Source organism: Hypanus sabinus, chromosome 2 (assembly GCF_030144855.1).
Source record: "Hypanus sabinus isolate sHypSab1 chromosome 2, sHypSab1.hap1, whole genome shotgun sequence".
NCBI lineage: Eukaryota > Metazoa > Chordata > Chondrichthyes > Myliobatiformes > Dasyatidae > Hypanus > Hypanus sabinus.
This window is the reverse complement of record NC_082707.1, coordinates 91,034,966-91,050,719: the sequence shown is the minus strand read 5'-3', so window position 1 is coordinate 91,050,719 and position 15,754 is coordinate 91,034,966. Positions and strand designations below refer to the sequence as shown.

Below are 15,754 nucleotides of genomic sequence, written 5' to 3'. Positions count from 1 at the left end.
AGGCCATCCTATTTGCAGTTAGATAATGTGTGTCTGCACTGCAAACACAGTGCAAGGGATGTGAGTTGAGCTAACATTTAATTAGTGTAGCAGTATTGGATTCTCCCCTGGAGGGCTAGGAGACTTCTTCTTGTTTTCAGTATTCCACTTGAAGACATCCTGAGGCAAACCCCTCGCGCAGATTTGGGTAGGGTATATTTGAAAACATGCTAGCGCAGATTTGGGTAGGGTATATTTGAAAACATGCTAGCGCAGATTTGGGTAGGGTATATTTGAAAACATGCTAGCGCAGATTTGGGTAGGGTATATTTGAAAACATGCTAGCGCAGATTTGGGTAGGGTATATTTGAAAACATGCTAGCGCAGATTTGGGTAGGGTATATTTGAGTCAGAGGGTGGTGCTGCAATCTGAATCTCAACATTAGTATCATCAAGTCCCACCAATTACCTTTAGGATTTCAATCCTGGGTGAATATTCCCTCCCATACAAGCTGTAATAATATTGAACTGGACATCATTTCCTGAGATTTAACTCTGAATATATTTTATAACTTTCTACCAGTCTATTTAGCCTCAAACTGTAAATCCCATCAGGTACAAACAAAAAAAAATCAGATATATAGTTCAGAACAATCCTAGTGATTTAGTACATAAAATATTCATATTTCCATTACTACAATAACCCCGTTCTACCAAGCATAGGCACAGGGCATAGCTCATCACTTCTCCACAGTGCGAAAGTCCTGACCTCTGGTGTTGACTGTGTGGACTTTGCATGCTCTACGTGACCATGTCCTTCTTCTGAGTGTTCCAATTTCGTCCTACGTCCCAAAGATTGGGGTTGATAGGTTCATTGGCCACTGTAAATTACTCTTAATGTGGTAGAATCTGAAGGGGAGCTGCTGGGAACATGAAAAGAATTAAAATGGGCGTACTGGAGATGTATGCTCCATGGTTTGTGTTGACACAATGGGCTGAAGGGCTTGTTCATCACAATAACTTGCTGTAGGCTGAGAGGATAGTCTTCAATTTTATTTATCTTTTAGATTTTTAGAGGGCATCAAGCAAAGCAGCAAATGATGTGGGTTACTTTCCATTGGCCTTGTTTCAGTTTGAGAAGTTTTAAGGTCTTGAAATATGCTTTAAAACCAGAACAACAGACCATCTATAGAGTCAGAGAGTACGGAAACAAATTATTTTGCAAAACTAATTCAGGTTGACTGTGCTTCCCAGTGAGCTAGTCTCATCTACCCACACTTTGCCAATATCCCACTAAACCTCTCCCATTCATATACTTACTGTGCAGCTAAATTCTGACTCTGCAACAGCTATTTGGAAACCCAGGGCTCACCAGAGAAATCTTGTCATTTCTCTTTCCACCCACAAAGGCCTTGGGGCTCCCTAGGCAGCAAACGCAAAATGCCACAACTCAGCACGTCAGGCAGTCTCATTGGAGGAGGACAAACTGTGACATTTCAGGCCAAGATCTTTCTCCATGATCCATATGACGTAAGAGAAGAATTAGGGCATTCGGCCCATTCCTTCTGATACTAGATTATCTGACTACTGGAAGCAGCCTCTGCAAATCCAGTCTTTAACTCTTTCAAAATTTATGTAGTAGGTTTTAGTGAGATAGCCCTTTAGTCTTCTAATCTCTTGTGAGTACAGGCACAGAATCTTCAAACACTCCGCATATGTCAACCCTTTCATTCACAGGATCATTCTCACAAACTTCTCCTGGACCCTTTCCAATCCCAGCTCATCCTTTCTTCATTATGGTGCTCAGAGAGGCTGTGCTGGAGGAGATGGTCGGATGCTCGGAGGTTCGACGGATTCGGAGTCCGCTGCAGTCGGGGCGCTTTCACTATGTGTGGCGTCTGCGAGGCTGGGTCCGGCGGCACCATGGAAGTCCATAGCAGGGGTATTCCCTTCTGCTGTCTGCGTGGGATGACAAGTCTATCGGGACCCTGAGGACTTGTGGAAACTGTGTGGTGGTTTCTTTCAAACTTATCGTCTTTTAACATCTTCGGACTATTTTTATTGTGCCCATGGTCTGTTTTTTTTTGATCAATTATGGTATTGTTTGCACTGTTGTAACTATATGTTGTAACTGTGTGGGTTTGTGTAGGTCTTGTAGCTTTAGTTTTTGGTTTGTTGGGTGTTAGAGTTGGTCTCTTGACTTGGTGTGTCTGGGTAGTTTAGTTTTGTCTGGTGGGTTTGGAGCTCCTTTCCAGGGAATGCACTAAGATGGTAGCGCGATATTAATATGCAGCAGCCTCTCCGGACTCTGGATTTGGGGACTGCCAAACGTTATGTGGATTTTCTGGTGTAGTCTGCTTCTGTGATATCATTCTGGAGGAACATTGTTTCATTTTTTAACTGCATTGCAGCTGTGGTTTCTAAATGACAATTAACCGAAATTCAATTCAATTCAAAACTGCTCACAATATTCCACATGAAGTCTGACTAATGTCTTATAAAACTTTGGCAATACATTCTTGCTTTTATATTCTACTCACCTGGAAATGAAAGTTAACATTGGATTTGCTTTCCTTACTACCAAGTCAACCTGCAAGTTAACCTTTAGAGAATCCTGCTGTAGGATGCTCTTTGCACCCCCAATTTCTGAATTTGTTCTCTTTCTGTTTAGAAAATAGATCCCTGGGTTCTTGGGCTCCCATCTCACTTGCTGGGGTCCTGGTTTCCTTGCCCACTTTCCACTCAGATGGTGCTCCAGTTCCCATAAACCCTTTCAACTCACCAGATCCTCACTTGCTCTGCTCCCTTTTAATTTAGCTGAAGCAATGGAAAATGCATTATCACCTTTAAAAAAGTGAATTATAATGAATTTGAGGTATTAACAGAAATAGTGTAAATTTATGTTTATTGTTCATAGGCAAACATACACAGGATAGAAATGCCTTGAAAATTAGCTTTTTGTAACAGCAGCACTGTACATTATAAACCAACAAACCTAAGTTAACATAAATTACAAATTATTAATTAGAGGAGCAACACCTTATATTCAGGAACATCCCAGTGGCCAAACATTTCAATTGTGATTCTCGTTCTCATTCCAACATGTCGGTCCACGGTCTCCTCCTGTGCTAAGACAAAGCCACCATCAGGCAGCACCTTGTATTCCGTCTGGGTACCATCCGACCTGATAGCATGACTATCAATTTCTCTTTCTGGTAAACAAAAAAGTATCCTCCCCTTCCACTCTTCTTCTATTTCTCACTCTGACCTTTTACTTCTTCTCACCTACTTATCATTCCCCTGGGCTCCCTCCTCCTTCCCTTTCTCCCATGGTCCATTCTCCTCTCCTATCAGATCCTTCTTCTCCAGCCCTTTATCTTTTCTACCCACCTGGCTTTACCTATCATCTTCTCGCCTCTTTCCCCTCTCCCCACCTTCCCCCTTCCTTCTCAGTGCTGATGAAGAGTCAAAGCCTGACATGTCAACTGTTTATTCATCTCCATCGATGCTGCCTGACCTGCTGAGTCCCTCCAGCATTCTGTGTGTTGCTGTAAATTATACATAGCTTATGTGTGTGCAAAAAATAAACATCATGACTAGTTCAAAATTGAGAGAGTGAAGAAGAAATGTAGTTGAAGGTTGTGTTAGGGCTAAGATAGTTGTTGCCCTGCAGATGGAGGGCTCCCGGACCAGTTTCACTTGCTCTGTGGCTCTGGACTCACTTTCAGGTTGATGTTCTGCAGAGTATTTGTTTACCGCTTCTCTTGTTTGCACAGTTTGCTCCTTTTCACACATTGGATGCTTGTCGGTCTTTGTTGTGTGGGATTTTCTAGTGGGTTCTATTATGTTTCCTTGTTTTGTGGCTGCCTGCAAGAAGATGAATCTCAAGGTTGTCTATGGTATACATAATAAACCTAAGAACCTGATGGTGGTGGTTAGAAGCTGTTTTGAACCTTGAAGGCACAGACTACTGTACCTTCTGCCTGATGGCAGCAATGAGAAGTGGGCATGGTGATGGATGCTGCCTTCCTGAGACATCGCCTCTTGTAGATGCCCTCGATGGGAGGAGAGTGATAGCCTCTGATGGAGCCAGCAGAGTCCACTATTTTCTGTAGCATCGTCTTTGTGTGCTGTAAAGTGGCATTACAATCATACTGACTACACGTAAAGCCACTTCACAACCAGTCAGTGTGGAATCCAATAGGACTGAGCATTTGCTGGTCTAGTACCAGCAAAGGGGAGGCACGGTAACATAGTGGTTAGCACAACACTTTACAGTACAGGAGACCTGAGTTCAATTCCTGCCCCTGTCTGTAAGGTGTTTGTACGTTCCCCCTGTGACCACATGGGTTTTCTCCAGGTGCTCCGGTTTTCTCCCACATTGGTCATTTTATATTGCCCATGATTAAGTTAAATTAAAAATTATTAAATAGGATTAGATTAGGGGACTGCTGGGCAGCACAGCTCGAAGGGCTGAAAGGGCATTTTTCACACTATCTCAATAAAAAAAGGTCCTGAGTGTGTCAGATTATCAGTTTTCACAGGATTTTCAATCCAACTTTAATTTTTTAAGAGATGTACCTATGACAATTCTTCATTTGCTAATATATTTGGACTGTGTCTCTTTTATTAGGTACCTGAATTGGGATCTATAATCAAAGGAGCCAACATTGGGGGCACATTAAAATAATTGCTTTTCATCATCAAGCAATTTAGTGTAGACTTTATTTCTTCTTTAACCTAGGGGACACAAAGGGTAGATACAATGCTCCGAAGATTGTCTTGCAGGAGATTAACCAGATGAGCATACATGTGGGAATAAAACTCCGGCCTTACTCCAGTGTTTTAAACGTTCAGTGAGTGAATAATTGAGTCAGAAGGAGTCAGCAAGGACACTAAAAAGGACATGACTTTGCAATTAAAGATAAATCGCTGATTGCATTTTCCCTTTATGTGACTCAAAGCACTTGTCTGAGAATGATTTTAATTTAACACCAAACTACAGAATTGAAAAGTTCAGTATTTCCGGTCTTCTTGTACTGAATGTGAGCAAAGCTGTAATAATTCCTGGTGTGATATGCAACAACACAGCATAATCAACACCTTAAAAATACCACAGAGACCGCTTGCCATTCTTGTTTCTTTATTGCCCAAAACCTCCCTTTATAGCGGAAGGTGGATATGTTGAAGGATTCGCAAATTGAAGAATCGTCTACCATTTGAATTACACAATAATTACCTTATATTACATAACTACTTTTCTATTTTTGCTATTGCTTCAGTTACAACTGACGGGGTGAAGTTACTTCAAACACACAGTAGACTTGCTATCTTTCATTTGTCCTGTTGTAGGAAATTGTTTGAATCTAGTTCCAATGCCAATTGATTACTTGGCTTTTTCAAGCATCAGCTTGGCTCAAATGGAGACATTCCTGTCCTGAAGATGTAAGGTTGTGAGTAATCTAGGCTAACGTGCTGTCTCAATAATTTCCTCCAGCCGAACATTCCTCAAAAGTCTCTGCTTTCTTGAACTCCTACTTCTCATAAAACCTGTACAAGCCCCTTCTTATGAAACTCATGTTTCTTCTTCTTAGAATCTACCTCCTCAGACAAATTTTATTTACTTATTGAGAAACTGCACAGAATAGGCTCTTCTGGTCCTTTGAGTCATGCTGCCCAGCAATTCCTCCAATTTAATCTGTGCCTAACCACAAGACCATTTACAATGATAGATACTTCATTGATCCCAAAGGAGATTACAGTATCATAGTAGCATTAAGAGTGTACAGATACAAATATTAGAAGAGAAGTAGAAAGAATGAAAAATAAGTTACTACAAACTATCTAACAGGAAGGGGTAATCACTTCTCCGCTATAGGTTGACTCATAAAGTCTAACGGCCAAGGGTAAGAGTGACCTTATATAGAGTTATTTGCAGCAACACAATTGTCTTAGTCTGTTACTGGAAGTGCTCCTCTGTTCAGCCAAGGTGGCATGCAGAGGGTGAGAAACATTGTCCAGAATTGCCAGGGTTTTCCGTTCTACCACAGTCCCCAGTGTGTCCAGTTTGACACACTGTGTTGTCCCACGTTAAAGCTACATTGGACCCGTTTCAGTTTGCCTACCACTCTGACAAGTCCATCTATGATGCCATAGCCTCAGCCCTCCAATCTGTCCTGTCCCACCTAGGAAACGATGCCTCATACACCAGGATGTTGTTCCCCGACTTCAGCTTGGCATTTACTAATGATCATCCTCAGAGTCTGGTTGGTAAACTGTCCTCAATGGGACTCAACACCCCTCTCTGTAAAACAGACTTCTTGACTGAAAGATCCCAGTCAATCCGAGTTGGCAACAACATTTCAAGCATCATCACAGAGAGCACTGATGCCCCCTAGGGTTGTGTGCTCAGTCTGTGCTGTTCATGCTGCTGACTCTTGACTGCACTGCCAGATTCAGCTTAAACCACGTCACCAAGCTCGATGAAGATACTACAGTGGCTGGCCTCATCTACAACAATGATGAGTTGACATACAGAAAGGAGGTAGAAAGGCTTGTCAAATGGTGCAAGAACAACAACCTCAGTCTCATCATGGACAACTGAAATGAAATGATTGTGGACTTCAGGAAGGCACAGGTCGACCTCTCTCCATTGCACGTCAGTGGCTCTACCATGGAGAGAGAGAAGAGCACAAAATTCCTTGGTGTACACATAGCAGATGCTTTAACCTGGATCTACAATAGCTGCTCTCTAGTCAAGAAGGCACTGCAGCACCTACACTTTCTGAGGAGATTGAGATGTGCAAGGATCCCCACCGTTTCTAACAACTTTCTACAGTAGCACCACAGAGTGTGTCCTGGCTACATTATTGTGTGGTACAGAAGCATCACACCATAGGTTCCTACAGAGGACAGTAAAAACCATCAGCGTTTCCCTCTCTCTATTTGTGACATTTACTGGGAGTGTTGCAGACAAAGGACCCAAAACTGTATTGAGAATCCCTACCAGCCATCCCACAACCTCCTGGACCCCCTCCCCATTTGGAAGGAGTTATTGAAGCATCAGCCCTCCCAGACTGGGTAAAAGCTTCTTCCTTCAGGCTGTGAGACCAATGAATAGTCTGCTACCACCAAGGTCTTGTCTTTGGGACAATGAGCTGTGTATTATCTATCTGGGTTGTCCATTGCTACAAGCATTTTGGATTACATTTTATTAATTTATTTATAGTATAATATTCTATTAACTTATTTATAGCATAATATTTTGATTTATGTGTGATATATGGTGCGTGTGGAATCAATTACTGGAAGGTGTTGGTTCAGATGAAGGGGGAGAGATTTAATAGGAACCTGATGGACATCTTTTTCTGCAGAGGGAATGAACTACCCAAGGAAGTGATTAAGACAGGTATATTAATAACCTCTGGATTAAAAAAAAAATCCCTCAGCATCCTATTAAACCTCTCCTCTCTCACTTAATCCTATGTCCTCTAGTTTTTGATTTCCCAAAATGATGTCAAGAATTTTCAAGAGAGCTTTGAGAACCACTTGAATCTTTTTCTCTTTTTATCTAATATAATCTCTTACATTAAATGCAAGAAAGTCTGCACGTGCTGGAAATCCAAAGCAACACGTACAAAATGCTGGAGGAACTAGCAGGTCAGACAGCTTCCATTGAAATCTCCTACCTTAATTAACCTCAATGGAGAGAGTGCGTTTGGGGAAGCTGGTGGCAGGCATGTGAATGATTACCAGAGTCAACTGAATGTGTTATGCTGAGAGAGGAAGATGCTGACAAGGGTTCATAGACATGGAGGGACCTACAAAACAATGGTGACAGTACTTTGAAGTGTCTGTTGTACGTGGTCTATGACTCAAGTGAGTAAGAAGCATAGATTTATGATGCCGCCTGATCTGTTGAGCACCTTCTATTTTCCTTTCAGTTTTCCAGCACCTGCAACTTCTTTAATTATCACCAATGTGTATGGGTGATCTGTTGCCCAATAGTCTTTAGGTAGAACGGACACAGGAGGCACAGAGTCTCACTGAAAATGACAACATGTGCATCCTCCAGTGTTGTCGATGCTTGAACCTCCAAAGGTCCATTGTGCTGAGACAAAAATGGAGGAGAACATATCAAGCATGGACAGTCATTGCCTACTCCAAGGAACATTTCAAAGAATTCTTAAATAGTGTAGTGACTCTGTTCTTAAGACAAGTCTGCTTGTCTTCACCCTTGAATGTTACCAAATCCAATCTCACCACCTCATACTGATAAGCAGAGCTAGATAACCCCTCTCTCCAGCCAGGGGAAAAAACATCTCTGCATTATGATGTCAATCCCTGTCAGAATGTGGTACATTTCTAAAAGACTATCTTCCTTTATTCTAAATCCTAGCTCTAATTAATTCAAAATCTTCTGCTATAAAAGTGTAACATTTCAGGTATCAATCTAGCTAATGTATCCTGTCTTTGGTATGGGGAACAAACCTGCACAAAATTCTCTACGTAAGATCTCACCAAAGCCCAATCTAATTGTAGTAAGAAATCTTTGTCTTGTACTTTAGGCTAGTATACCACTTGTTTTTTTAATGCTTGCTGTACCAGCATACTTGCTTTCAAAACATTGCAGTCCCTTGATACTACAATCCCAGTCTATCACTGTTTAAATAATGGTTCTCTGACTTGCAGGGATTTTTCCCCCCACCAAAGGTGATAGCTTCACTTCTATTCATTCTATACTGCTACAGTGTTATATTTATCCACTCACTCAACTGGTCTAAATCTCATACACAACAATGTATTTTCTTTTCTGGACAAGGAAGCAAAATTAACAGATATAATAGTACAAGAACAATGCAATGTTGTTGAAGCTCTTTGGGTTTTCAGTTGGTGTTGTATATATTTTACAGCAGGTAAATCTATAAGCTATTCTCTGTCTCTCACAAGTGTGACTCAATTGCCCCTTCTCCAGCCCTTTATCTCTTTCACCAATCAACTTCCCAGCTCTTTATTTCACCCTTCCCTCTCCCGGTTTCACCTACCACTTGCTGCCTTGTGCTTCTTCCTCCAACTCCTCATCTTCTTTGCACCAAATTGATTTTTAATTTTTATTGAGATATCGCACTGAGTAGGCCCTTCTGGCCCTTCAAGCTGTGCTACCCAGCAACGGGCAATTTGCAAGGACCAATTAACCAATCAACTGGTACATCTTTGGACTGTGGGAGGAAACTGGAGCACCTGGAGGGAACCCACACCAACAGGGAGTGTGGTACAAGCTCCCTACGGGCAGCAACAGGAATTGAACCTGGGTCACTGGTACTGTGAAGCATTGAGCTAACCACTACACTACCATGCTGCCAAATTTAGATTTGATTAGTGTAGAAGAAGAAATAAGACATAACACAACTATGAAGCCTAGAAATGGGATCCTGAGAAACCTGCTGGTCAGATCTGTATCCTGTTACCTAAATATGCTCTGCTGTTCCAGTTTTAGAATGATGGAATAGGAGCCACTAATCAGCCTATTATGTTTATACAATTAATTCTATCTCTTCACTGCTTCTCTATTGACTGAGACAGATGTATTGAAAGAGTTGGACCAGTGGGCAAGCCTGCTTAAGGTCCGTGTCCACTCCAGGATATGACAGAGCTCTGTTCCTGTAAACTGGTTATAAACTTAACAGTTCACGAATCAGAAATGAAGCCACGTGACAAAATATTTAAATAGAAGCATGAACCAACCAACGACAATATGTAGTTAAACCAGAATGTTTCACTCAAACATTCAGTTTTCCCTGTAAACTGCAATGATCCTGCTACAAACTGAGTTCTTGTATGACAAAAGATATCTGCAGCCTTGCAACAACAGGCATATCCATCCTGCTTGTCCTCCAAATGCTCATTCATATGTATGGGCTGTCGTTAATCTGAGTACTTGCAACCTGGCAAGGATTTATAGAAATAAATCCTTGGCTTTATTACCTGAAGCATAAGGAAGATAAGCTATAAGACCATTGTAAATCTAGTTTGCGTACCACACATACAGATGTCATGGCTTTCCAGAGCAGATTTACTAGAACTGAGTGGAGGTCTTCAGTAAAGGGGAGACCAGGGCAATTGGGGTCATTCTTCCCAGAGCAAAGGTCAAGCAGAAATTTGATGAAGGTGCTTAGAGTCATGGACAGTTTCAGCTGTAATCACAGGTGACATGAAGAAACATTTTTATAATATATTTACTATGTGGAATGCATTTGCTGAAAGGGCAGTGAAAGCAGATTAAATCGTAAATTTCAAAAAGAAACTATGAATATCTAAAGGTTAATGCTCAACACAATATATTGTGGCTCTTTATTTATTTTTAATCAGGTAAATTCCATGTGAGCAAATATTTATTTTTTATCTCAGTGTTTTTGATAGTGATTTGTGGATTCCATAATGGCATATTTCTATTACCCAAGATGCTATATCACAGGGGTCAACTGTACAAGTCTTAGACTTGTTTTTTTTTCCTGTGCCAATGAAATTCTGATTTTATTAACCAATCAATATCCCTATAAAATTTTCACAACCTCACTAAAATGTTCCTTCTTTTTACTAGGAGTATGTTTATTTTATAGTTATGACAGCGAATTTGGAGTAAAAACCTGCTGGGAGGTTAATGTCAAAATTGAAAAGACTAAACTGAAAGTCATACTGAGTTTGAAAGATGTCTTCAGTTAGTGTGGATTCAATGTGAATGAGAACAATCTTCAACTCCAGTAGTGCATTAGATACAGACCTTGGAATCAGTCACAACTTAGATCTGATGTAGTAAACCAATTACTAAGAAAGGGTTCTTTGCCCACCACACTGACAGTTCTCCAGGTCATGCAAAAGAACCCTCAGTTCATGGCCTTAAAGGGAATAGGTTAATGAAGACTCTCACTTTCTGCCTTGACATAATATTGAAAGGTGTCCCAAGCTGCATGCCTTGGTGCCAAGGAGCTAAAGTTGTAACATACCCTTTTATGTAGCTAACAGTCAAAACTGAAACTTATTTTCCCCACCTGAACCTTAATTTCCTGATGCAAAGCAGAAAAAAACTCCCAAAATTCAGTTTTAAAATGTGGATTTTGCTTGCATTGAAAGATATAAACAAACTATCACTTGCATCAAAAGGAAATCCAGACAAAGAAATGGCTTGAGCTGATGCATACTGGCTTATTTTATAGAACATATGTAAGATAGATGTTGATTGGGCGACATGGTGTGTTATTGAATGGACAGAATTATACAGTCAAGAGCTCTGACTGACAACACTTTACCACCTTTGTCCTATACACTCTGCATGTAAAACAATACATTTTGATTTCGTAAATCATAGTTGCATAGACCACAGTTCCTTCAGCCCAAAATGTTCTCACTGACTTTTTTGCCAATTTACATGAACCCATTTCCCTGCATTAGGACCCTATCCTTCTAAGCTTTGCTTATTTAAGTCTGTTTCTAATTGTCTCTGAAATGTAGTCATTGTGTTTGATTCCACCACCTCCTCTGGCAGAGCATTCCCGATAACAACCACTCATTGTGTAAAAAAAACCTTATCTCCGATATCCTCTTGAAATCACCTAGTTTGCATTTTAACCTATAAATTCTTGTTTGTAATACCCCAAATATGGGGAAAAGATTTTGACTATCTAGCCTTTCTATGTCTATCATAAGTACATATAATTCTTTGTGGACACCCTCAGCCTCCTTGATGTCAGGAAAACTATGCCCAGCCTATCTAATCTTTCTCCATAACTAATGTCTGCCAATCCAAGAAGCATCTTGATGAATCTCCTTTGCCCTCTCTCCAATCCAATCACATCCTTCCTATAGCTAGTCAACCAGAATCACATACAAAACTCCAAGTACATTTTGTAAAGTTGAAATATAATCTCTCAATTCTTATAATCAATGACCCCAATGTAGGCAAGCATGCCATAAGCCTTCTTCATCATCCCACCAAACTACCTAAGCTGCTGCAATGTTCATCGATGTTGCTTTGCTGAAAGACTGAGGATCTCAGCTAATTGTATAAGAGTCGGCTGTAACATCTCTCAATCGTGCCAATCCACATTGAAACATGTGTTTCCTGAAAATGGCTACTCTGCCATCTGACCTCCGCTTCCCCTCAATTCAATAGGAAGTGCAGGAATTGTTCAGCAGGCTATTCAACATCCAAACAGACTGAAATAAATTTAATAGGTATAATTACAATGATAACTGAACTAAGTGAATTCCACAGACTTCAGCAGTAAGATTGAGTGAAGTAGTGTCAGTTTCTAAAACTTGAATTAAAATTTCCCCCAAAGTTTCAGATCATTGATACTTTGTCAGAATTGTGACTGAGAGTTGCCGGAACTATCACAGGTTTTGAGCATGTGAATATGAAGAGAAAGTGGAAGGAGTGCATGGGAAGTTTGATTATGGTTTGAACAAAAGGATTACATGGCGAGAGAGATGCGGATGCAAAGGTAAAGCATGGAAATAGAAGGTAGTCCAGAACAGCTGCAATGGGGAAAGGGAAAGTTGGGAATGTGGTGGAAATAACAAAGGCTATCCCAGACACAGAAGTCTCAGTTTCATAGAAGAATTCCAAACAGGGATCCTTCATAACTTGCCATTCTGTACATCAGTTGAGTTGAGTTGAGGTTAGTATGATACGCACAGGTACACATACGCACACATGCAATGGTAAGCTTACTTGTACCAATGTCAGAGGCACATAGCATCAGTAAAAAGCGTTCACAAGAGAAAAATCATACATAGTTTTTGTGCAAGGGGATGATGGGGGATGCTTGAGAAGGAAGTATGCAATCTCATAGAATTTGTATAAAGTTGAGCTATTATCATATGCAGGAGGACGTTGCAATGATAAGCTTGCAGCAGCACCAAAGACACAACAATCACAAGAAAAACACATTATATATAAATTACATAATACTATATATGAAAGAACACAAATTCTATTAGAATGCAAAGTGGCCACAATGTGGTGTTGATTAAAGGAGTGAAGAATCAAGTCGCTGAAGGGGAGTAGCTGCTTGATGGTTTGGGACCCCACCTCCTGCCCAGCTGCGAGAAGATGACATGACCTGGATGGTGGGCATTTTTGATGTCAGATGCTGCCGTCCTGAAGCTGCACCTCACGTAGATACCTTTGATGGTGTGGAGGGATGTGCCCCTAATGTACTGAGCTGAATCCACTACTCTCTGCAGTTTCTTACATTTGTGTGCATTTAATTTGGTGTACTAGTCCATGAAGCAAACAATTGTGATACTTTCAAGAGTACATCCATATAAGGTTGTGAAAGAGTATTCAGCGACATGCCTAACCTTTGTGGAAAAGACGCAGACGTACCATCGTTGTGTTGGGCCCAGGACAGATCATCTGATACTTTAGCACACAGGAATTTAATGCTTTCTAAATTGCAAGAACTGAGATAGGGTCAGAAGGACTGACAGGTATGAATTACCTTTCCAGCATGAAAAATGTAGTTTATTATTCCAATATTTGATGAATAACAGAATATTTTATTTTTTCCATATCATTTCTGGGGTCACAATGAATTAGATCAGTGGTTTCCAAAGTTGGAACAAACGTTTGTGTAAAGCGAAATAGAACTTTAAGAATTTAGAGTGTGAACATCAAGAGGAGGAATAGTTGGGGCAGCAGGCAGGGTCAAGTCAGGCAGAGAGGAGTTGTATTAAGGGTACATTATAAACTCACGATTGTAGCTGCAGCCAGTGTATCACTGAGGTTCGCCTATAACCAGACTTCAGAATCCCAGCCAATGACTAAAGCAAAAATACACATCTACCACACATCAACCGTTTCATAATGAAGTGTTTAAACAAACAAGAAAGTTACTCAACCCTCATTCAAAAGTTACCCTGAACCTGTTGGACTCGAACTTTTAGTTTTGTATCATTTTACAAAACAACCTGATATCTGCCTGAACAAATCTTCTCTCTCCTTTGGGGCTCTGTAGGGCACCTGGCTAGCTACAGAAAGTCAGAATAGTATTGTCAGGAACATAGGCTGATTTGTTGAATGTAGCCATGGATCCTTTGATCTTGACAGGCTCAGAAATGGGGTGGGGATACTTCATTGTGAGCTTAGAATTTGTGGTCAGGGAAAGGTTCTTGTGGAGAGCTACGAAGGAAATGCTGTCACGTGCTTTACAGAGATGTGCAGTTGTTAGACCTGAGCCCATGCATGGCTTGCCTGACTTGATAATCAGTACTCATAGAACCTTTATGAAAAAGTGAATCGAGTACCCCCACACCATCTGCCTCAAGTGGGACTTCCTATTGACTAAATATTTTAATTCTGATTCTGATTCCCATTCTGGTGTCAATCTTCTGGTGCCAAGATGAGGCCACACTCAGCATGGAAGAGCAACACCTTATATTCCATCTGGGTACCCTCCAACCTGATGGCAAGAACATCGATTTCTCCTTCTGGTGAACAAATTCCACCCACCCTCACCTTCCTTTAGTCCCCACTCTGATCTTTTACTTCTTCTCACCTGCCCATTACTCCCCCCGGGTCCCCTCCTCCAATTGTTCATTTTCCTGTCCTATCAGATTCCTTCTTCTCTAGCCCATGGCCTTTCCCACCCACCTGGCTTCACCTATCACCCTCCAGCTAGTCTACTTCCCCTCCCCTCGCCTTTTTATTCTGACACTTCCCCCTTTCCTTCTCAATCCTGAAGAAGGGCCTCAGCCCGAAACGTTGACCGTTTACTCTTTTCCATAGATGCTGCTGGACCTGCTGATTTCCTCCGGTATTCTGTGTGTGTTATTCTCGATGTTCTGCCTGTGTACATTTTCAGCCATATTTCTACCTCCTCTCTGTCCCCCCACTCACTGGATTTCTAATTGGGCAGGCTAATCCCCACCCTCCCCACAGCCTAGCTAGGCAGATTTCCGTTTGTGAGTTGAGAGTAATTGACCACAGAATAAGCTGCATTCCAACGGCTCACCCCACACGTGAGGGCAGAAAGTGAGTTGGTGATCCTGGGCTGGGCTAAATTCTTTCCCTCACCCCTTACTCCCACACTGTATACACCCACATAAGGTCGTTTCAAGGCAAAGGATCCCACTCTAAAGATTCTGTGGAGGAATCAAAATCAATTAATCACTACCAGGCACAATGTTCCTCCTTGACTCACAACACTGTCAAACTCCACTATCCTCCAGTCACTATCCCCCACTCCTTCTACTGGCACTCTCAGTCCAAACGTCCCTCCCAATCTCTTTCACACCTGCTGTCCTTCTCAGAACAACTCCCATCCTCGCAGTACTTCCTAATGTCTCTCCCAACGTGGAAACCCATTTTTATACATTCACTCAGGGGATGGTGGGTGATAGAATAGCACGTTACAGGCCAGGGGAAGGGAAATGGAATCTGAGACCCTTCATGTAAAGAGGACTCTGAAGTGACGAGACAGTTAAGAAATGTCACACTGGTGCATTTGCATATTGGTGAGCTGGAGGGGTTTTTACAACAGCCTAGTAATTTCATGGTTACCTATGCCAAGACCAGGTATCGAACTTCGGACTCCATCTGTTAGCCCAATATATTATGCACCATTCTGCTGTGGTTTCTTTGTGAACAGACAATACAAGTGTTCCAGAGACTAACACTGACTTATAACGTAAACCAGCAAGTAGGAATAATGGATGCGTAACAAGAAATAGATGATTAAGCTTCTGTTTGAATGGTCACACAGGCGTGTCAGAA

The 15,754-nt window shown here is 41.3% G+C and overlaps 1 protein-coding gene across 2 annotated transcripts in view; it reads right to left on the bottom strand.

Moving 5' to 3' along the window:
* Positions 1–15,754, bottom strand: part of LOC132381136 (glypican-5-like) — a 627,941-nt gene that overhangs the window by 238,842 nt on the left and 373,345 nt on the right. The gene's annotated exons all lie outside the window — the stretch shown is intronic.